This window comes from Ursus maritimus, unplaced genomic scaffold, assembly GCF_017311325.1.
Source record: "Ursus maritimus isolate PB19 unplaced genomic scaffold, ASM1731132v1 scaffold_10, whole genome shotgun sequence".
Taxonomy (NCBI): domain Eukaryota; kingdom Metazoa; phylum Chordata; class Mammalia; order Carnivora; family Ursidae; genus Ursus; species Ursus maritimus.
The window spans coordinates 52,681,547-52,704,495 of record NW_024423344.1 but is presented as its reverse complement, the minus strand read 5'-3'; positions in this window follow the sequence as shown (position 1 = coordinate 52,704,495).

The window sequence follows — 22,949 nt, the reverse complement described above, 5'->3', positions numbered from 1 at the left end:
TAAAATTCATTTTCAGAATATGGAAAATTAAGTGTTCATATCTAAACAGACTGAAAACAGCTGGTACTCTTGAGTATGTGAAAGAGTTTTTTAAATGTTCCAGGTCATCTCACTGAGATGGAGGAATCACCAGTTCAGGTTTTTAATCTCTATAAAGTTCATGAAGATTCATATATAAATACAATGAGTTTATAATCCAGTGGCCATTATTTTGATATCATGATAGGTTAAAAGTAGAATGATACAGCAAACGTGTCAATTGATTGCTAAGCATCTAGGGAGATCTGAGCTATATTTTCTGGTTTCTTGCCCCCCCGCTTTTTTTAAGAAACCTGTACATTCTCTATATTGAGATTCATTTAAGAATGATAACATGATTGTTGTTAGTTAAAACATTCATTTATGTGTATGGAAGAGGAGATTTTTTTTTAAGGCCCTGTCAAATTTCTATCCTGTTGGAACATGCTGTGGGAATTGTCCGTGAAAGAAAGCCAAAACCAAGTGTAGGAACTCCCAGCCAAACTTTTGGCATAACTTCTTTCTCCAATACACTTTGTCTCAAAGATCACTTGTCTCCAGGATGTGTAAGTTAAGATATTGATGATGCCAGATAAATGAATTTGATCTTTGCACAGTGTTGTGAGGTGACTGATGGGCAGTTGATGGGTTTGATGTAATTTATTAACTCGAGCAGATAGGTCAAACTTTTCAAAGGTTTAATGGGTTTAGAGTTTCACTTGCACTTATATCCACAATGGGCCATTTGCCTCCCTCTCTTAAGTGTGCACAAGGACCAGATACAGGTGCAAAAGTCTCAACTTTGAAAACTGGTTAAACTGTAGATCAAAACCAGTTTGTCATCTTGTGCAGTAGTCTTCATGCTATTTTAGTAAAGAAAAATAAAAATAGGGCATTAACTTGTTATATCAATATTGTTTCAATATTGGTTTGCAATACTCATTAAGGCGAAAGTTACGTTAATTTCTATTTTAAACAAGACAAGTTGCCTTATTTCTCTGTGACATACCAAGGCTGGGCTCCATCAGTTGAAGACCAGAGCAGAATTTTAAAACAAGGCCTAACTGATGAGAGCGATGTTATACATCTGGAATATTTAATCACTGGTTTGGTCATTCATGGGAGGATAAAGCTGTCAGACTATATTCATCCTATACTTGGATTTTATTTGGGTGTCACAGCACCACCCTGCTTACGTCATGAGACAACCATGTGAATAATGAGAGAGAGAATGTGAATACCACTAATGATAGCGCACCTCTGGTCAAAATTAAACTTGAAATATTCACTTGAGAGTCAAAAAAAGAAAAAAGGGAAGACAAATACAGCAAATAAAAGATTAGCACTGAAATTTATCCATGGCTAGCAAATGTTTCACATTTTTACCTAAAACTGCATTTTGATTGACCTGAAGAATTTTTAAGAGCCAGGCTTATTTGGCAACTAACTTTTTTTTTTTTCTTTTTTTTAAATAAACCGTTAAGGGAAATTAGAATGAAGCCTGTCACCTAGGCCTCTGGTTTGGCTAGAGGAGGCATGTAAGACTTCAGCATACCTTAAAGGAGTTTATTTCTCAAAACAATTCTAATGCACAAAGAAGAATAAATAATTTGGCTCAATCCAAGGACCCACTTGGAATGGAATTTGAGCACCAAAATAATTTGGCATTTCTGTTCATTTGAATGTGTACTCTTCACAAATCACAGGGCTAGTCGATGCAATACAAAAGGGAAGCATTAGTGGCTTTAATGTGAGACAGGACTTTCTCGTAGCAAAGGCGCAAGGAGCTATTAAGAGTACAGAAATTGGAAAAACACTGATGCATTCTCAACAGGGGGCTTGGTTGCCACATCTTTGCAATGGTTAGAGCTACTGAAATGCCAGAGTTTGCTAAGACAGATGCAACAGAATCAGTGTTACTTAACAAAACTATGTTCACCATGTTCATACCCTAATTCCTAAATGAAACGTGGCAATATTTGATTAATATTTAAACAGCTATATCTTGCTATGTTTATTCTTAATTTTAAGAGTCATGATTCACTAAAACCCTTCCCTAAAAAAAAACAGGGATAAAAAAATACATTTTTAAGATACACAACTAAGAACTAGGTTGATACGATTCATCAATTCTTGTTCTTCCAGTGTTTTCCCGAAATTTACCTCTTGTCATTAACCCATATTTTTAGCTTGCTTTGGTACCCAGAGAAGGATACACTCGTGAAAAACAAATTTTGGGTAATCAAGCAGAGGAAAAGAAAAAAAAAAGTGTCTAGCATAGTGTGAAGGGAAGTGGGTGAGCTTTGGAACAATTCTGCCTTTGCCAAAAAACAATCCCTGAGACCTGGCTGCTTAGGTTCCCATGACTCTCAAAGCCTAGATGACTGTCTCTAGCACTCAAGTTAATCCACCATATATATTTTGAAATGGGTTTGTGCTCCAAATCGCATCTGGTTTATTGACTTGCATTAATAGGGTTTACAGTCAAGCAGGGCTCTGGTAAATACCACATTTGCATCAACTCTCATTACTCCCAAGTTCTTCATAGGCTCCGTGCACTCTTTGTAGCCCAAACCTGTTTTCTTGCTTAAAAGTAGGCACAAAGTAGCCCTAATATCTAGCTGCTCATACCAGAAAACTGTTCCTGAGACTCATGTTGGAAAGTCATCTTTATAAGTTCAGAACAGCATTTTAGGATGCAGATCTGTTGGTCACTGTGAACATTATAAAGCCTGGTGACCAAGAGGCCTGGCACGGGTCAAGCAGTAACACATACAGAGCCTTGGGATACACACAGTATGTTGGCAAGCTAATGACTAGGATGTCCCAAGAAATGTCTGTCTCTGACCTGTCCCTCTGCTGGTGAGGAACCGTCCAGGGGCAGGAGTGACCACATGGCCAACATCTGCATTCAGGTCTAGATGTCACCTGGATTCTGACCTACACAGTTAGGATATGGCCTCGCTGACTTAGATCCAAACATTCATCAACACTATACCTTTACACTTTAACTTCGGGAATGGATTCTTTTATAGGCGATTGGTCTGATTGTAGTCATCTGTGAAAAGGCACAAGAAAAGAACCCAATAGTGTGTCTTCTGGGCCTCTGCCCTGCCACATGAGCAATCAAAACTATGGGCCCAGCACGCAATGACTTGGTCCTGAGTTAATGTTTATTGTGCATCTTCAATATAAAGGACGTTACAGTTAAGTGGGGGAGAAAAGCATTCACTGGTTCTGTGTCAGTGAACTAGTGAATTAAGAATGATGCTCATAGGCCCTTCAGAAGCTAATAATGGAGGACTTAGATTCTAAGTCATAGCAAATCACTGGTAGCATTGCCGATATGCTGTCCTGGGCAATTCGATCCCTCAAGGGATATTTGGCAAGGTCTAGAGACATTTTTGGTTTTCAGTACTGGCGGGTGGGAGGGAGGCACTACCGGCATGCTGCAGGTAGAGTCCAGGGATGCTGCTAAACAATTAACAATGTCCAAAAAAGAATTATTTAGCCCCAAATGCCAATAATGCTGATTTTCAGAAATCCTGCAATAACGGAAGCTGGGGGAGTGGTGGAAGAATGTAATATATCCTCTGACACATGGCAAGGAAAGCTGTCAGCTGTGTGAGGGAGGGTGAGGTCAAAGGACATGGGGAAATTGCTGGGACCAAAACTTTGGAATTTCCATTCTGAGTGCTAAGCCTCTGAAATTCTTCTAATGGAAAAATGTCCTACATTTGTAAATATCTATGTATGTGCAATATACCTACTTTTCTGTAATACTTGAAGTTCCTGGACTTTGGAGATAAGCCCCTCTGCAAATGCCCTCCTCTGTTACTTATTAGCTGTGCAGCCACAGGCAAGTTACTTAACTTCCCTAAGCCTAATGTCTTCTCTGAGAGATAGTAACTCTTGACACAAAGGTTGTTGTGAAGGTTGAAGAGATACGTGTAAAATATTAACCCTTGGAGATTGGTACAAAGTAAGTACTAAAGAAGTATTTACTATTATTTTGTATTTCCGTTGATTTTTTTTTTTTTTTAACCTCAGGCACAATGTTAAATCCTGGAGATATAAGACAATATCTCCTGCCCTGGTAGAACTTGTCTGTAGGACAACGAAACAAATATTTACTCTAGAGTATAATACATGTGATAACAGACTGAAAATACATATGTAGAGGAAGTGATTAACTCTCTCTTGGGTGTGGTATGTGCGATCAGGAAAGTTTCTCAGAGGCAGTAATGTCTGCAAAGGAACTTGAATGGTTCTCTAAAACTGAGGCAGTAGGTAAGGAGTCCACAGACAGCCAGGTGTGAAAGAGGAAGGGACTCTTTCTTAAATGTAAAAGAAGAAAAAAGAATGGACATGAAGCCAAATGGATTGATAAATTTCAGATAAATGATTCTTTATAAGAGATTTTATTCCGAAAAATTAGCTTCTAATAAATATGTATGTATATACGTGTATGTGTATATATACATGTACTCAGGATGCACATCTTTAGAATTTATTGATGTTGTAATTGTTTCTGACATTTCTTAATGGACATAAATTTGTTTCAAGTAGCAAACTTAGTTAACTGTCCCATAAAATTCACAAGATCACTTTGTCACCAAAAAAAAACCCACACTAAATGAAAACCCTACTTTAGGATGATTCTGTAAATGAAATCATTAGTTAAACTACTCTGGTTTTAATTAATATGTGGTATGAATACTACCTTTTATCTGAAGCTATTTGAAAGCTCTTGGAGAAAAGGTAGATTATCAAACATTTTAAATAATACACTAGTTTAAAAAAGATGTTGGGTTGTTAAGATTAAAGATCTTTTCAGAAGCCCCTTCTTTCTAGACGTATCTTTGATTGTTCCTAGGTACTACCATGTTATTTTCTTCCCACCTACCTAGGTAGTTGACAAATTGAAGCATACATTTAAAATAAACTTGTACTGAAAAAAGACACGAGTAAGTCCCTTTGTAAAGCAATGAAAGTTTTCATATAACAAATTAATAATTAAGCTAGAAGTCTGAAATGAAAGTTTATGAAACTATTATTGTTAGATATTAGCCACCTCTAAGATATTAAAAATGTAAATTTCATATGGCTTAATAGGAAGGACATTGGCCATGTATCTTAGTGAGTTGCTTAACCTCTCTGTGGCTCAGTTTCTTCCCTGCAAATAGTAGGTAATAATATATACTTCATAATTGGCCTGACAGTGAAATGAGGTACTACCCTTTAAATAAAGTACTTTGTTAATGGGAACTGTTAAATAGTTATTGTTAATAATGTAGTTATATGTTCAATATACTGTAACTTCTCCATAAAGAATGTATGCATGCATATATGTGTGTGTATCTGCATCCATGTGTTTCTGTGCACATATAGACTTTTGCAGGATTACTATTGAAACAAATACCTATGTCAACAGATTTATATACTTTTGTTTTATCCAATGTTAATTTACTTTGAGAACGCTATCAGAAAGAGGAACTTCTAGGAATTTATTCATAGTCCCAAGTACTATATCTTTACATCGACAACATCATGATTGGATTTATGGCAATGCTACCAATTTAGGTGTTGTTTTGGGGGGAGGGGGGTAAAGGAGGTGAGGCTAGTGGTAGTTGTCCATTTGGGGAGAGCCCAGAACTGGCATATAGGAGATACTCAATGAAGATTGTTGATGAGTGAATGACTGAATGAACTCAAAGGAAAATAAAGGTATACTGAAGCTGTCTAAGAAAGAGAAGGTATGAATAATAATACGTGGTAAAATGTAAATATCAATTGAATGGTCTAGATATAGTATAGCTTTTCAATTCTACAATGAACATTTGTATGCTTATTCATGCATCTCTGAAACCAGGGTGCATCTTACAATGAATGATGTTTTACTGTTGTCATTAGCTAGATAGCAGTCATGACATACTTACCATTCAGTTTGCAGGGCTTAACTTTGATCATTGCTACTCCTATTAGTCTACTCCAACTGAGTTAATATGCATTGTTGATTCCACACATGTTGAGTTGTTGTTTAAAATATCTTCATGAAACAGCATAGAAACAAAAAGTTATGTACCCAGAAAGCAAGGATATTAAGTATCGTGTTATTGGGCTTAAATTTAGTAGTAAGGAAAAATATTTGTTACTGGAGAAATTATTGTGGATCAAACTTTTCTTGCAAAAAACAAGTGCTTTATAAGGACCTTAGAAATGGAGAAGCCCAAAGTACATGAATAGATGAGAGAAATTTCAAAGCGATGCTAATATGATCAATTTATGTATCTCAGCAGTCTAACAGTAAGATTTTGTCATGAACTTTTCAGCAGTACATTCACTTTTTTCTTGGTTCAAAAATATTGGTGTTTGTTACAATTCATGGTGTCTTAAATTTTCAATCTGGTAGCAATTTGAGATATTTACAGAAATGAGCAGTGTTCAACCACGGTACTGAGGACAGATGAAATTTTGCCTGGCTCTTGAAACAAATATGTACTGAAGAGGTGTTCTGGAAAACCAAAAATCAGGATTGAACAAATCCTGTTCAGGGGAGAGAGAATGGATGGGTCTGGCTGAAATGCACATTCATGTACGGGAGAAGTGATAATGAAGACTGGAAACAGATTTGGCCTCAACTCTGAGGAATCTGAGTGTCAAACTAAAGAACCTGGATTTTATCCTAACATGTCTTCCAAAATCTATTTTTGGCCATTCCATAACATTTTCCAATTGACAGTAAAAATGATCCTTCAAAAGTGTGTTGTAAACATTTTGATCCCTCTTTAAACAGATGTGATGACTTCCTTTTGCTCTTTGAACAAAGTTCCAGTTCTTTCAAGACCCTGAAAGATCTGGTTCTTCCCACTCTGATACCTATCCCTCTGCCGCTTTATACCCTAGCCACAGGGTTCACCTTCTCTCTTTTTTCTGACATCAGTTTCTTTCCTTCCCTCCACACACCTTTCACAAATAGTATTTCCTTTACATGGAATCTTTTCTGTCCTTAACCCTCATCCTACATCCATTCACCTGGGAAACGCTTCCTCTTCCTCCAAGATATACTGAAAATGATACCTCCCAGGGAAGCTCCTTCTAACTCCTCATCTAGATAACATTCCCTCATAATTAGCTGTCATATTATTCAGTCTTTTTCTTTCATAGAACATAATGCAAATGTAGCTATATAATTATCTGTGTGATTATTTGTTGAATATTTCTCTCCATTAGACCTTTTTTATTTGGTTTACAGCTAGGTTTCCTGGGCCAAGCCCAGCACCTGGCATGCAGGAAGTGCTCAATAAGTATTTGTTGAGAAATGAATGAATGAATTCAATAGAGAGTAAAGATATATTGATGGTTTCTAAGAAAGGAAAGATATAAAGAAGTAGTCATTTTGGAAAATTCTGATTATTTTAGGTGGAATAAATTACATGAGTAAGAATTTAGTTGAAGGAAAACTTAGGACTTCCTCCTTTCATGGCTATTTGTGGGGGCAGCTGTGCTAAGTTACTGCTCTTCCTTACTTACACAACCATCCTTCTACTGAACTCATTGTCAAGTTTTTAAAGACAGAAATGAAAGGAGCAGTGGGTAGAGCATGTGACTTTTGACCTCAGGGTCGTGAGTTCAAGTCCCATGTTGGGCACGGAGCCTACTTAAAAAAAAAAAGAGAGAGAGAGATATGAAGACCTCTTTCTGTCTGTCTTATCACATACCTGGCACAAAATAGGTGCACTCTAAATATCATTCAAATGAATTTTTTTAGGTTTATTTTTTTTAGTAATCTCTACATCCAGGTGGGGCTCAAACCCAGGATCTGAGATCAAGAGTCATCTGCTCTTATGACTGAGTGGGCCAGGCGCCCCCTGAAGGGGATTTTATTAACACAACCCAGCCATTACAGAGATGAGTCATTGTGATTTTAGATGTATACATTTCTTACTCTAGATGCTCAGGACTCTTCAAAAAAAATTTTTTTTCCCTTAGCTGTGCAGCTTCTGCATCTATTTCATGAGCCCAAACAGAAATATGGACTAGGCTTTCCTAGTGCCAATGAGTTAGATTACAGAATTGGAGAGTTTTATCCTTTTTTTGAACCTTCAGTAGTAGTCAAATAGAACCAGCAACAATTTCCCTCGTTAGCCCTTCCCGGCCCCAGAGCAGTCAACTAGTCGGAAGTGAAAGTATCCTCAAATGCCATGAAGACACACACCACGTCTAACAGAGATACACTTATAAACATAAAAAGAAAAGGAAAAAAGAAAGAAAAAAAGCAGCGTTTTGAATTTCGGATCATCCTGGGTAGAACTTTTCTAACTTAACTGTGTCCACTGTTAAAATGCAGGTTCCAAACAGGAGATCAAGGCCAGGATCGGAGATTCTGCCTTCTCACGAGCTCCTAGTGATGCTAGTTGTACACATCCTGCAGGTCTGCTCTTCACCCTTGGACACGGTATTAGTCAGGGTTGTCCGGAGAGACAGACTCAATAGGATACACACACACCCCGCACACACCGGCATGGATTGAGATTTATTTTAAGGAACTCACTAGTGACTATGGAGGCTGGCAAGTCCAAAATCTGCAAGATGGGCCAGCAGGCTGGAGACCCAGGGAAGAGCCAGTATTACAGTCCAAAGTCAAAGGCATCTGCTCTTAGAATTCCTTCTTTCTTTTTTGGAGGAGGTCAGCCCTTGGAGGCCATTCATGATTAGATGAGGCTCACCCACATTATGGAGGGCATACTACTTCACTCAATATCTGATGATTTAAGTGTTAATCCCATCCAGATTACACCCTCCAGACACACCCAAAATAATGTTTGGCCAAACATCTGGACACTGTGGCCCTGACAAGATGATGCATAAAATTAACCATCACAAGCAGCAAGGATCTAGGGAAACACTCGGTTCTTAATTAAAATAGCTATGGCTGATTGTCTTTGCCTTTAGAGAGAGAGAGAGCATGCAGGCGGAGGGACCGAGGGAGAAGGAGAGAGAATCCTCAAGCAGACTCTCCTCTGAGCACTGAGCGTGAAGCCTGAGGCAGGGACTCAATCCCAGGCCCCCGAGATCACCACCTGAGTCAAAATCAAGAGCCGGCCACTTACCCAACTGAGCCACTCAGGTGCCCCACAAAAGAACAAGTTAACGTCTAAACAACCTATGAGAACTTTGGTGGGTCTCTAGGGAAGCACCAAAACATTATTTTGTTGCAATATAAACATGACAGTCAAAATCACTGACTTTGGAACTTGAGAGATGGCATCTCACGCGGGGGCCTCCCCTTGCTGGCTGGCTGGCCGTGGGTGGTTACTTTTTACTCCGAGCATCAACTTACTCACATATAAAGAAGGATTAAGACAATCCTTTTTGTGAATTGTTTTATTATTAAAACTATGCTAGATCACCATTGTCTTCTTTAAGTTTCTGGAAGTTGGAGAGGCCAAGGGATATTGTATCCCCGTATCTGGCATGGGCCCTAGATTTACAGCATTTGCAGCACGAACACGTGCCAATAAACAAAGCACTTAATACGTGACAGCTCTGGATGTTAGGGAGCCACCTCACTTCCGTTGCAGGGTTAAGTAGGATACAAATAAAACCATTTTAAATTAAATATCATTATGTGCCAACACACCCTACCTTCGTTGTTTTTTTTTTTTTTTTTCCCCTTGAGTTCTAGACCCAAACCTTAATATGGAGATTAGGGCCACATCTGTGCAAAACACAGCGATCATTACATTTTATTGAACAGAACCCTACTGTTGACCTGTTGCTTTCACATACAGTATCTCATTTTGATTTTTGATCCTCACAGCTAACCCCGGGTGGCTTGTAGGACAGATATTCATAGTACTATTCTACGTAAGAAGAAATTGGAGTTTCTGCAGATCAGAGAATTGTTCCAAATCATACAGGAAGCAAGTGAAAACATCTTTACGCCCAAATTTTGATTCCAAGTATCATGTTCTGATCATATCTGAGTTATTTCTTCCTATCAGTGCTTGCAGAGAAACATCTCCTGGATGCATTCTGGGGGTACCTGGGTGGCTCAGTCATCTGACTTGATTTCAGCTCAGGTCATCATCTCAGAGTCATGGGGTCAAGCCCTGTGCTGGGCTCAGCGCTCACCAGGGAGCAAAATTGGGATTCTCTCTTCCTCTCCCTTGTCCCTTCCCCTCTCTCTTTCTCTCTTAAAAAAAAAGAGACAGCCAGCGAGAGAGGGAACACAAGCAGGGGGAGTGGGAGAGGAAGAAGCAGGCTCATAGCAGAGGAGCCTGATGTGGGGCTCGATCCCATAACACTGGGATCACACCCTGAGCCAAAGGCAGATGCTTAACCGCTGTGCCACCCAGGCACCCCACAATTGTGACTGTTCTAATCAGACTCATCTAAAAATGGAGAAAGTGCTATGGATTTAAAAACGAAAACACTAAATTCCATACTCTATTTGAAGTTGATAGATATGCTAACTAAAGTTTGCCGAAGGAATGTACTGGAGTTATAACTGGAGGCTTCCAAAATTCTAGGATATTTACTACTGAGTTATTTTTTTTCTCCCCTGTAGAAGATGAAAAGACGTTGACCTACTGAGTGTGGCAGATCCATTTTTATTGTTTTAATTTGTTGCCAGAACAATCTCATACATTTTTAAACTCTAAGATTCAGATCTGCAAATGTGCTTATTCAAAAGAACAGAAGAAACTAAACTTTTTCCAAGTTCAACAGATTTGCAGGTACATTTAAATACATATAATTATCTGCTAGTCTTTTCACCCCTCCCCCATCTGCCCAAAAAACAAGTCTTTCTTAGGACTTCAAGTTTATTTTTTTACAAGAAAAGTCCTTGTGCATACATTGAAGAGAGAGATGAGGCAAGGATTTGGCTTAAAAGGGCCAAACCTTCCCTTAGTTACCTGATGAAATCCTTGCCACCAAGCCTAAACTTTAAGTAGCAATTTAAACAGTAAATAAATTCTGCTAATGGTTATTAGATTGGTAGTTGGAGAGGTTCATAGAGGGAGTAATTCTAATTAAACAGAGAACACTGAAGAAAGTTGAAACGTTTCAAGAGCAGATTTTGTCTCCCATGCCTCATTAGGATTATAAAATCAGCTTCTAAAGTGAGGACAACCTTTCAAAACACTGCTTTTTTGCTATAAAGAGGTTGTATAACCTTCATTTCCAAATTTTGCATTCCTTTTCAGCAGCAAAGGGTATTTTTATTGCACAAATCCAATTAAAACCATGCTAAATCACCACGTCCTATTTTAAGTTAACAATAACTTATCTCCTGCTTAGATACATAAAAAGGCTGACTTCAGCCATTGTAGCAAAAAGTAAGCATTCCCAGTGGTTCTTATATAGGGCCTGGAGGAGTGGGGGGTCGGGCTGATTCACCTTCCTCTTCACCTCGTCCTCTGTACCCAGAGCTCACCCATCTTGTAGCCCACTAAGTATAACTGGTAAATAAAAACAGATGAAAATGGTGGTAGAGTCACTAAGTAATTGATTTGGTCTGCCTGATGGTCAGTCTTATCAATTCCAAGTTTAATTGCATGATTCATGAAGTTAAAACAAAATGGGTGAGGTGCCTGGCTGGCTCAGTCGATTGAGCCTCAGACTCTTGGTTTTGGCTCAGGTCAAGATCTCAGGGTCATGAGATCGAGCCCTGCATTGGGCTCTACGCTCAGCTTAAAGTCTGCCTGTCCCTCTTCCTCTGCTCTTCCCCTTGCTCACATGGTTTCTCTCTCTTGAAAATTAATAAATAAAATCTTTTTAAAAATGGTGACTGAGTTTTGTGGTCATAATAAACTATGGAAGTTTACAGATAAAAACTGTGTACTTGCATTTGTTGTGTCCCTTCTCCGCTACTATAAGTGAGTTAATATAGCTCGATAGCCCTGCCTGGAATCTTTGACCCATGTTTGTTCAGCAAACATGAGAGCATACAGGAGAGACTGTAGTGTATTCCTTTTCTAATGTAGTGTAATCATAATCATTGAAAAGAAAGGCTTAGACGCTGAGGAAGAAATCACTTCCCAAATTTTCGAAGTAGCTTGCTAGGGGATCTCTCTGAGTGTGGAAGATACAGGAAAAACCCCTGTGTTACTCTCCGCTCTGAGTGTCAGGTAATGAACCTACCAGGTATCACAGCCAGAAGGAGGACCAAGTGCCTAGCTTGATCTTCCTCCTGCCTTCACTCAGTTACTCCCCACTCTGGTTGCTCCGTGAAGAACCAGAACAAATCATACTATAGTTTTGTCATAGATTTTGGGAACATCATCAAGGTAGGTTGATCCATTGCAGGGATATACACGCCGGTAGGGAGCACACCTATAGCTAAGATTCCTGTGAGTCATCTTATTTATTAGTTTATTTGCTTATTTTACTAAGGGAGTAATTCCCTACAAAAATACACAGTCCATTTGTTTATTTTACTTATTCATTGGTACAGTGTCCCAGAAAGAGCATGAGCTTTTGAGTCTGCAATACCCTAATTTGACCCCTACTCTGCCAGAAGAAAACCATGTAACCTTGGGTATTGTAACCTCTCTGCATTTCTTCATTCTTGTTGAGGAAAAAAGTAATACTTACTTCTCACATTTTATAAGAATTCATGATAAGGTTGGTGCATTTCCAAGCATAGCACCTAGCTCATGTGGGTGGTAGATGAGCGTTCTTTAACCATGGTTTTGGTGTTTCAGCTTTAGATTTGTAGTTAAGCAAGACCGAGAGGCTGAATAGTGTGAATAATTCTCTTCCTACAATAGTGCCCTTCTTATCCTGCTCACAAGGAAGGAATGCAGTGAAAGTCAATTCCCTTTTGAGGAGTCACGTTGTTTCTCTTTCCTGGGGTGACCAGCATTCCCAGGAGTTGCTCATGTGTCGGGAAGGCAGGTGCACTAAACTCTGGATGCATCCCTGGATGCTGCTTTTGAGACACTAGGATGTAGGCATTATCTGAGGCATAATCACGTGGTAAAGATTCTCCCAGTTCAACCAACCCTAAGGTCCTGCAGAGTCTGCCAAATATAATTGATGGGAACCCTTCCCTTTTGTAACCACTCTATTCTATGCCCTTAGGGACAATACACCTACACCAAGGGTCAGGACCTTATCTTGGACCTTGAAAAGGAGTTCTGGGGATCTAGCACAATCAGATCCACTTGCGATACATGCAAAGCAAGGGCAGTATGGAGTCCTGAACCACCAGGTGGACGTAATTCATCCTACAGCCAACCGAAAACGAAGCTGCAGTAACCACACTAGCTTTCTGTTGCCTTGCACCCTCCCATATACTTTGATCCGCCGCCATGAATGCAGTCTACCAAAATAACAGGAGCCAAGGAGTAACTACATAACACGTCCTAGAGTGTGTCCTTTCCCAAGATCATTATATTGCTTGTATGATTCCAGATTTACTTCCCCCCACCCTCACTCTTTTTATCACCTGTAAGAGTTGAAGCTTGTGAGTATAAGTTGCTCTTTGAAAGAGAATGATAAGGATGCTGTAGGTCATGGAAACTTGGAGTTTCATGAAGTAGTTCAGCAGAGACATCCTACAGACAAAATTCAAGGGCAACAAGAGTGCCTTATAAAACAGAACTATTTTTTAATTGCTTGATTGCCCAAAGAAAGGCTTTGTTCATCTGTATAATACAATAAGTTACTGGCAGTAAATATTCTGTGCAAAGCACAGAATATTGGTTGTGAAGCTATCACTCTACAAAAGGCATTTGTAGTATATTCCTCATAAATCAGAATATGCGGAGTAAATGGAGCAACAGTGAGGAGAACCGGATTCTCATCCTGATTCTGTCACTATGTAACAGCAGACAAGTCATATAATTCATTTTGCCTCCTGTGAAGCAGGAGAACTGGATTAATATTACATGGTCACCAAAATCCTTTACCGAAATAATCGGTTCTGATTTGAGCAAATATAGAAATTGGGAATAGCTAAACTCTTGCACTGTTTTCCTGTCTAGTCACCAAGAAGCAATTCGCCTTCAATTTTTTTAACCACTCACAGCATCCCCAAAGTGTACTCTCAACCTGTGTTATCCAGAAACACAGTAAACTAAATTTTCAACACAGAATGCATGGATATCCTATAGATGCATTGCACTGGATTTATATATGCCATAAATAATAAAAATAAAGGCAGGCTGATTGTCATTATAAGGGACATTTGCTCAAATGAATAACTCTTGCTTAGAGAATATATTTCTTTTAAATAAAATGCTACTCTACTGCTTGAAAGTGGCAATTTTCAAGAGGTATCAAAATTGTTTCTCTCATCAGTAAGTGGTTTCTTGTTTTTCTTTTGTTTTTGCTTTTACTGAAACTAATATTTCTGCCCAGATTTCTTCTTTTAGCCTGAAAGGTCTAGAGTAGTCTCTAGAGTGGGGCAGGAGCTCCTCAGGTGTGTCCAATGAACTACTGGTGTGTAAAAAAAAACCACACCTTTAACTTTAAAAATACTAACAATTAATATTTCTTAATACTTCATATAGGGATACACACTAGTGACTTGAAAAGTCTCATCCAAGTGTCAGACATTCCCTTCACGCTTGGTGAGCAGGGTCCTGAGGGAAGGTGGAACTGCTGGGACTTTGCTTTTAGCATGCACTGACATATGGCAGTCGTGTGCTCTAGGTTAAATGCACTTGCCCACCATATTATCCAGTTTAAACTCCAAACTGAGTTAGAGAAAAACTTACAGCATGACTTGGAGGAGGCCTTTTATTATCTACAGGATTTTGGGAAAGTGTCTCAGGTTTCTTATCTGTACATTGGGGATAATAATAGTATCTGATACATATACTTTTTGTGAGTATTAAATGTGTATGTATCTGTGTTTGTGTGAGTGCCCTTTAAAAAGTGTTTGGCAAATAGTATGCACAATGATAATGTGTTAGACATTCATTCATTCATTCATTCATTCATTCGTGTTGTTACTACAACATTTCCCAAACTTTGTTCCAATATATTTTTCTGGAAAAGTGTCTGTATAAATTTGAGCAGTGCTGCGTACTCCTCTTTTCTTGGAGATTTACAAAACAAATTACTATGTTAATAGTTTTGAGACTTCCTGAAGTAGAGGAACCTGTTTGATTTTATTTAATTCTTCATTTTTCAGATGCATTTTGCCCCAGAAGCCATTTTTTTTTAAAGGGACACATGAATATATCTCAAAATAGAGTTTGGAAAAAAATGCCTTTCTTATCATTTATGTCTTGTTTTAATACTGTTCTGCTACCTATACGTCATGAAGATTAAAGTTCTAATGGGTTGATACCAACCCTCAGTGTCTAAGATCCATGCTCAGAGGACACTCATGTACATGAGTTCTGACTCTGATCATAGCACCTCTCTTTAGGGTAATGGTTCACAGAAATCAAAAAGATATCAGGACAAGTCACTCAAATAGTAGTACAGTGGATACCCTAATAAGAAAGAAAGGAAAAAAGAAAAAGGAAGGAAGGAAGGAAGGAAGGAAGGAAGGAAGGAAGGAAGAGAAAGAAAGAAAGAAAGAAAGAAAGAAAGAAAGAAAAGGAGAGAGGAATAGAGGAAGAAAGAGAGGAGAGAAGAAAGAAAGAAAGAAAGAAAGAAAGAAAGAAAGAAAGAAAGAGAAAAGGAGAGAGGAAGAGAGGAAGAAAGAGAGGAGAGAGGAAAGAAAGAAAGAAAGAAAGAAAAGAAAGAAAGAAAGAGAAAGAAAGAAAGAAAGAAAGAAAGAAAGAAAGAAAGAAAGAAAGAAAAGAAAAGAAAAGAAAGAAGACACTAAAATAATAATGGTGATGATGATGATAGTAGCGGTGGCAGGAGCAGCACAGTGGCTCATTTGGGAGGTGAGGGGGGGATTCTAATCTCATTGGACTCAATTCTTAGGCTGTTAAAATAAACGAACTTACACATCCCCTGACCTCTCTTTTATAGAGCATGAATCAGGTATGAACATTGCTGAACACAAATTTAGCAATAGTCTCTCCAGGGAGAGTTTGCAAAATACAGTACACCGCTGTTAACTCTCTCAGAAGAATGAATTTCCATTTCCGTCTCTGGTGCTTAAAGTTAAAGTAAGCCCAGTAGAATCCTCATTCCCCTTCCCTCATGGGAAAGTCACATTTCCTTCCAATCTCCTGTAAAAACTTTTCTAAACAACTGTCGACATTAGCTCGTGAAACTTCTAAACCTTCCGGCAAATAGCAGAGGACATGGGGAAGCTTTCGAACATCCTTATTTAAAATGTCACTGGAATCTTTCCCAGTTCTTTCTGTTCTTTTTTGTGTGTGTGTGGTTTTTTTTTTTTTTTTTTGATAACATTCCCTTGGAAATTCACAATGAAAATCATTTTAATATTAGTGTTTCTGAAAAAAATATGTGTAATAGTTGATGTGAAAAACAAAATAAATGAAGAACCTCTTTAAATTGCTTTAAGAAAACTTAATAGCCTTAAATAAACAGAACTATTTCCAGGAATAACAACAATTCTTAGAGGTTTTTTTTTTTCTCCTTTTTAAAAAATAAAATAAAGCATAAAACTGTGTTTCATAAATCACCAAGATGTGTAAATAAAAGAAGCTATGTAACTTCCTGGATTAGAAAAAAAAGTCTTTTTAAAACTTAATTTATCTATTTGTAAGAATAAATACAGCATATCTGAAGTATAAATAATTATGAAGTCACAAATAATTTATTCCTCAGAGTGGTGATTTCCAAATTTTGAACAATTTCCAAATTTTCAACACTGTAAATAATATATAATTGAAGACTCTTTTCTTTAAGTTACAGGGATGATGAAAGGTATTTTTCTTCTTAAATGCTGCCATAACTAGTTTATAAATTTGCTCAAGTTAAAAGCCAGAGATTTCATAATTAGATGATTAATGAGTTTGTTTCTTTAGTTCATGGGTCAGATAGGGGTCTGAGTTAAAGATTTCCTAGGGTTTATGAAAAAGAAAATGCATCCTTCCATCTCCTTTTCTGCCTAAGAAAACTTAAGACACCCCTCCCTGTTTCCCAAACACAGTGGTCATTTGGAGATCTGGCTTGGAAAAGGTCAGAGCCTCTTATTTTCCCATAGAGAGCCTTCTGTAAGCTTCCTTCCTGAAACTCAGACCTGATCACATAACTCTCCAGCTGAAATTCAGCCACACCAATACAACCTCTATAACCTTTACAAGTTGACCCTTTCTATATCCAGCTACTACACAACGTCTCTCCTTCCTCCTGCCACCAACTCCACCACTCCCACCACGCCCGCCCTCCCCGCCCCGCCCCACTGTCCCGAATTTACCCTTTCCAAGTACATTCCAAGTTCCTAAACTGACCTTCATCAACTACTATTAAAAACTGTTTTCTAAGCCTGGAATTCCCATCTTCCCTTATGCTCCTCAGCTGTACCTTAAATCCCACTGTGAATCCCACCCACTCTAAGATGCCTTTTGTGATGCCCTTAGTCAGAAATAAACTCTGCTTTCCTTAAACCCCACAGCACCTGTTTGACCACTGGTATACCTTTGATTTTTCCAGGATTCTAGGCTGTTTCATTACCTCCTCTTACCACAGATTCTCTCCCTGGGTCAAGTCATCTATCCTCATAGTATTAGCTACTATTGAAATAAAACGGATTCCAAAATTTACATTTTTAGCTCCAAACACCGAGCTCCTTTCCTCTGAGCATCCCAGTTAAAAGCTGTTCCTTAGGGACACCTGGCTGGCTCAGTCACAGAATGTGCTACTCTTGATCTCGGAGTTGTGGGTTCAACCCCCATGATGGGTGTACAGATTACTTTAAAAAAATAAAACCTTTTACGACACAATAGTGACAAACCCTGCTCCTTGGCCTGCATGCCCTGTATTGAATGTTATTATCTGCCTAGTCACTGGAGCTATATTCCAAAATCACCTTGACTTATGTCTCTTCCTTATCCTTCACATTCAATAGGTGTCCAAGTCTGGTCAAGGTGGCTCCAGTGGCAACAAATGGCTCCAGTATCTGCTACCTTTACTCCACTCCCATGGTCAAACACCAGACTTTGTTCATTTCTTGCCTGGAATATTACACTGAGCTCCTGGCTTGTTTTCTCTTTCCAGTTATCCCTTGTCTGTTTTGCCTTTCACTTATTGTTAGTTATCTTTCTGAAACAACAATGTCACTGAGAAGGTCTATCAAAGACAGGTAGAATTCAAGACCTGGATATGCAAGTAAGGTTTTGCAACTAATTGTATATCCTTGGGAGAGATACATATCTCTTTAAGCTTCAGGTTTTTCAAGGGCCAATGGAATAAAAATGGTACCCATCTCATAGGATTTTTGTAATAACTGAGCAGTATAATGCACATAAAGCTTTCAAAACAAAATTCATTCTCAAAAATATGCTGCCAAAATGCTTCAAATATGAGCTCCTATTATACTATTATCATCATTATCCTCACTATCATAATGGCTAAACTCCTCCATGTTGAAAGGGTGAATTATTAACCATCATTAAATAAAAAAAAGATCTTTATTAAATAAATAAACTAATAAGAAGCAGGTTGCTTGCAAGTCAATGCCTGCAATTTGGAACATCTGCTCTTAGAACTCATAGTTGAAACTACTATTTATTCTTTGTCCATAGTATTTTAATTTGTTGTTAGTCCCCTCCCAATGGGCTGCACACAAGCCTCTTTTAGCTATACTGATAGCTGCTCCTATGACCTCCAAAGTAAATTCAACACATGTCAAGAACTCTATGTTTTAGGGCCCATCAATTCAAATATAAATTCCAAATTTGATGAAGTGAATTCAACTCTTTTGCTGTGGTGGGGTAAGGGCCCTCAGAGCATTTAATGTTTATTACTCTGCTGCCTTAAAAATCTAAGTTCTTCATTACCGTATTCAAAAAGTCAAGACACTTCATGATCTGGCTTCATTGTACGTGTCTAGAGTTATCTCTCTCCAATACCCCAATTACACTCCCCAGTGCAAACACACTTTAACATGTCAGCTATACTTGTAAGATCATGTCTTCTTAACTTAATGTCTTGCCTTATGAGCCTTATGAGCCCAGAATCCTCTTCTTCCCTTGCTTTGCCTAGTAACACATTGTTTTTTTCACCTAGATCCATCTTAAATGTTATTTGTACAATAAAACCATTCCCATGACTGATTTCCCTATCCATCCACAACTTTCTTTTGGACTCTCATGCACCATTTTATTAATCACATACATAAATACATCACATCACAGTGTAGTTAACTTTATGTATCTGAGTGTCCCCTGGGTAGACCATTAGCCTCTTGAGGATCACTAATCTTTGAGCAAATAACGTCTAGGATAGCACCTCGTATATATAGATACTAACTGGATGTTTGTTGAATGAAATAAATACTGTAGTGATGCTTAGTACCTCTTTTATAAATTGACTTGAAGCTACTTCCAACCAAGTTTTCCCAACTAGATTGTCAGTTTCTAGATGGCAAAGACCATATCTTACTCTTTGTATTTCTCAGAGGGCCTATAGCATTTTCACCATAGTGGGTGTTCAACTTATTTAGATTAGTGGCTTAATAGCAATTGTTTTGACAATTTGGGGATGGTTAATTGTCAAAGATTTGAACAGATAAATGGGTATACCCAAGGTGGGTGGTATAAGAACGGTAAAGAAGATAAACGAAATACCTAGTTTCACAATCCACTAACCTGTACAGAGAATGAGGAAACTCTTGGCCCCATCTGGCAGAGTCAGTATACTCCCTTTTTGAGCGTTCAAAACATCTAACTCATGTGCTAGGCCCAGTGAAGGAAATAGGCATAATCTTCCCTTCCTACCTCACCCTCACCCCAGTAATATACCTTTAAAGACCTCAGCACTTCTATTTCTTCATTGGATATACAAGTTAGCAATTCAATTTTACAATACACAGGGTATTTCAAAGTAGTTTAATTCAATTTAATATAGATGGGGGAAAACCAATGACGCTGCAAGCAAAGAAGGCAGTTTTTACTGAGTTGGGGTTATTTATTAAACAATCTGAAGATCTGGATAAAATTAATGCTCTTCTAAGAAAATGTGAATTAGCAAGATTTATTCAAGGAGAGTGAAATATGAATAGATGGGCAACCACAGAGGCAACTGGAAAAGGTTGCTAAAAATTTATACCTGAAAGAATGTCAGGCACCAGTAGATTTATAGGCTATTCTATCTATACCATAATTATAAGAAATCATCATTCCTATATTATTGAAACTATTCCAGGGCACACAAAGTGTTCTGGGGAGTAAAGGAATAAAGTTTTTCAATAAATTTTATGAAGATAGCAAAATAGTAATATTCAACTAGACAAAGATGTCTCACAAAAGAAAAACATAGATCAAACTCATTTATAGATATGAATGCAAAAATCTTCAAAATAATATTAGAGAATTAAATGAGGTGATTGATTAAACCAAATGAATCATTATCACACAAGTTTTCTGCCCAGAATTCAAGATTAGGTCAACGTGTTTTAAAGGACTAGAGCATGTGACTATTTTGATATTTATGAAAAAGGGATTTAGTAAAATTTAATACTCATTTATAATAACAAATTTAATTGAGAGTCAAAAGAAATTTCCTTAATAAAGAGTATATACCTAAACAAATTATAAGTATCAGAATGAAAAAATGAAATCTTAGAAAATTTCCACAGAATTAGAAACATATCAAGGATACCATCTACATCCATTTGTTCTTTCAGTGATTATTTGTTGAGTGCCTACTATGTGGCTAGCTCTGGAGATTCAGGGGTGAATTGAAAACCTCTGCCTTCATGGAGCTTACACTCAAGAGAAGAAGACAATAAATAAGAAAAATAAAATGTATATTAGAAAAAAAATGTATATGAGATAGTGATGAGTACTCCGAAGAAAAATAAAGCCATGAAGGGTTGCAGGAAGTGCTGGAGGGTATAATGGTTACAGTTTTAGAGAAGTGAGACAAAGAAGGCCTTACAGAGAAGGTAGCATTGAAGTAAAGACCTATAGGAAGTGAGGGAAAAGATCACAGATATTTGGAGGAAGAAGCCCTAAGTAGAGTGAAGAAATGAAAGGCCATGAAGAGGAGAAGAGAGGTTGAAGCAGGATGAACTACAGGAGGAGCTGAAAAAGACTGAGCTAGGGAGACAGTGAGGACAGATCATACAGTGAGTGCCTTGTAATTCCTAGAGCGGACTTTGAGGGGAGCCTTTGCAGGGTTTTGAGTGGAGAAGTGACAAGAAATTGGAAGAGAAGCATTCATGTGTTGTACACAGACCACACAGGGTCAAGGGCAGAAGAAATTAGACCATTTGGAAGCCTACTGCAATAGTGCAAGGGAGAGATGGAAATGGTTTGAACTTAGGGTGGTCACAGTGGAAGTATATGTGATCCAATTCTATTTTGGAGGTTGAGCTACAGGATTTCCTAATAGACCAGACGTGTGGTATGAGAGAAAGGAAGGAGTGAAGAACCTCTGCCAGATTCCTGGCCATAGCAACCAAAAGAATAGAGGTACCCTAATTAAAAAAATACAGGTACTTCGAGATAGAAAAGAATGAAAGAGAACCAGGATTGAGAGGAAATACTCAAAGTTTAGTTTTGTACATACTAAGAATGAGATATCTATTAGATTCCATGGGGGAGATATTGAGAAGGTGGTGGAGTATAGGATCATGTGGCTTAGAGGAAAGGTCTCTGTTAGACATATACTTGGGGTCATTGACATGGAGATTGTAGTTAGTCATGAGACTGGGTGAATGACTGAAGGTAAACAGTCCTGGGAGGCATTCTGTTGTTTATTGGTAGAGATGAGGGGAAAGAACAAGCGAAAGAGACTGAGAAGAAGGAGCCAGAGACAGAGGAGGAAAACTAGGACAGTGTGGTGTTTTGTAAACCTAGGAAAGAAATTATTTCAAGAAGCTAAGGAATAATCTGTAGGGTCAAATGTTGCAGATGGGACAAAGAAGAGAAAGTTTGGGAACTGACCACTGGATTCAACAATGTGTTGGTTACTAATGATGTTGACTAGAGCAGTTTGTGGTAGAATGTTGGGTTTAAAGAGAAAATGGGAATAAAAACAATGGAAGTTGTGGGCATAGATAAAAGCAGCTTGCTGAAAAGGGAAGGAAAGAAATGCGTTGGTAACTAGAGGGAGAATTTGGGTCCAGAAAGGTTTGCTACTGACAATGACTCAGTTGAGAGGAAAAGTTGTTGAGGCATGGCAAAGGACTTCTAGATCATTTTTCATAAGCAATGAAAGGGATTTAGAAAATAAGAAAAGATGCTGACCCTAGTTGGGAACAGGGACAGATTATTCAAAGAATTGGGAGAAAAGGTAAAGAATGATGGTGCCAGACACAGGTGTGTAGTTTGTAGAAATTTATGGACGTTATACCCTGATTACTTCTCTTGTTTCAAAGAAATATGAAACAAATTACCAGCTGAGAGTGAGGATGGAGAAGTAGTTTTTGTTAAAGTTTGAAGAGAAGGAAAAGTTACGAAAGAATCATCTGGTCTCCTAGGTAATAAAAAGTGAACATTGCTGGGCAGCACTGAGTCTACTGCATGTTAGTAATCATGCATTTTGTGAGACTAGCCAGCAAAGCAAGGATTTATGTTTTTCTCCAGCTCTGTCAGGATGTGCTGGTGCAAAAAAGAGAGTAGGTGAAGGGCTGTATTCAACCATGTTTATGGTTTAGTTCGGTGAGCACAAAAATTGAAAAAGGGGCAAAGGAATTAAAGTTGTATGCAATTGTAACAATTGACCCAGAATTTAAGCTGAGTAAGAAGGAAAATGAATACTAGAGGGACATAGATGTCCTGAATTAAAGTTGACTACAAATTCTTTGCTACTCTGTCTTTTGAGCAGTGGAATTAAACCCCTTCCTCTACCATATTGAATCTGAGCTGGCACAG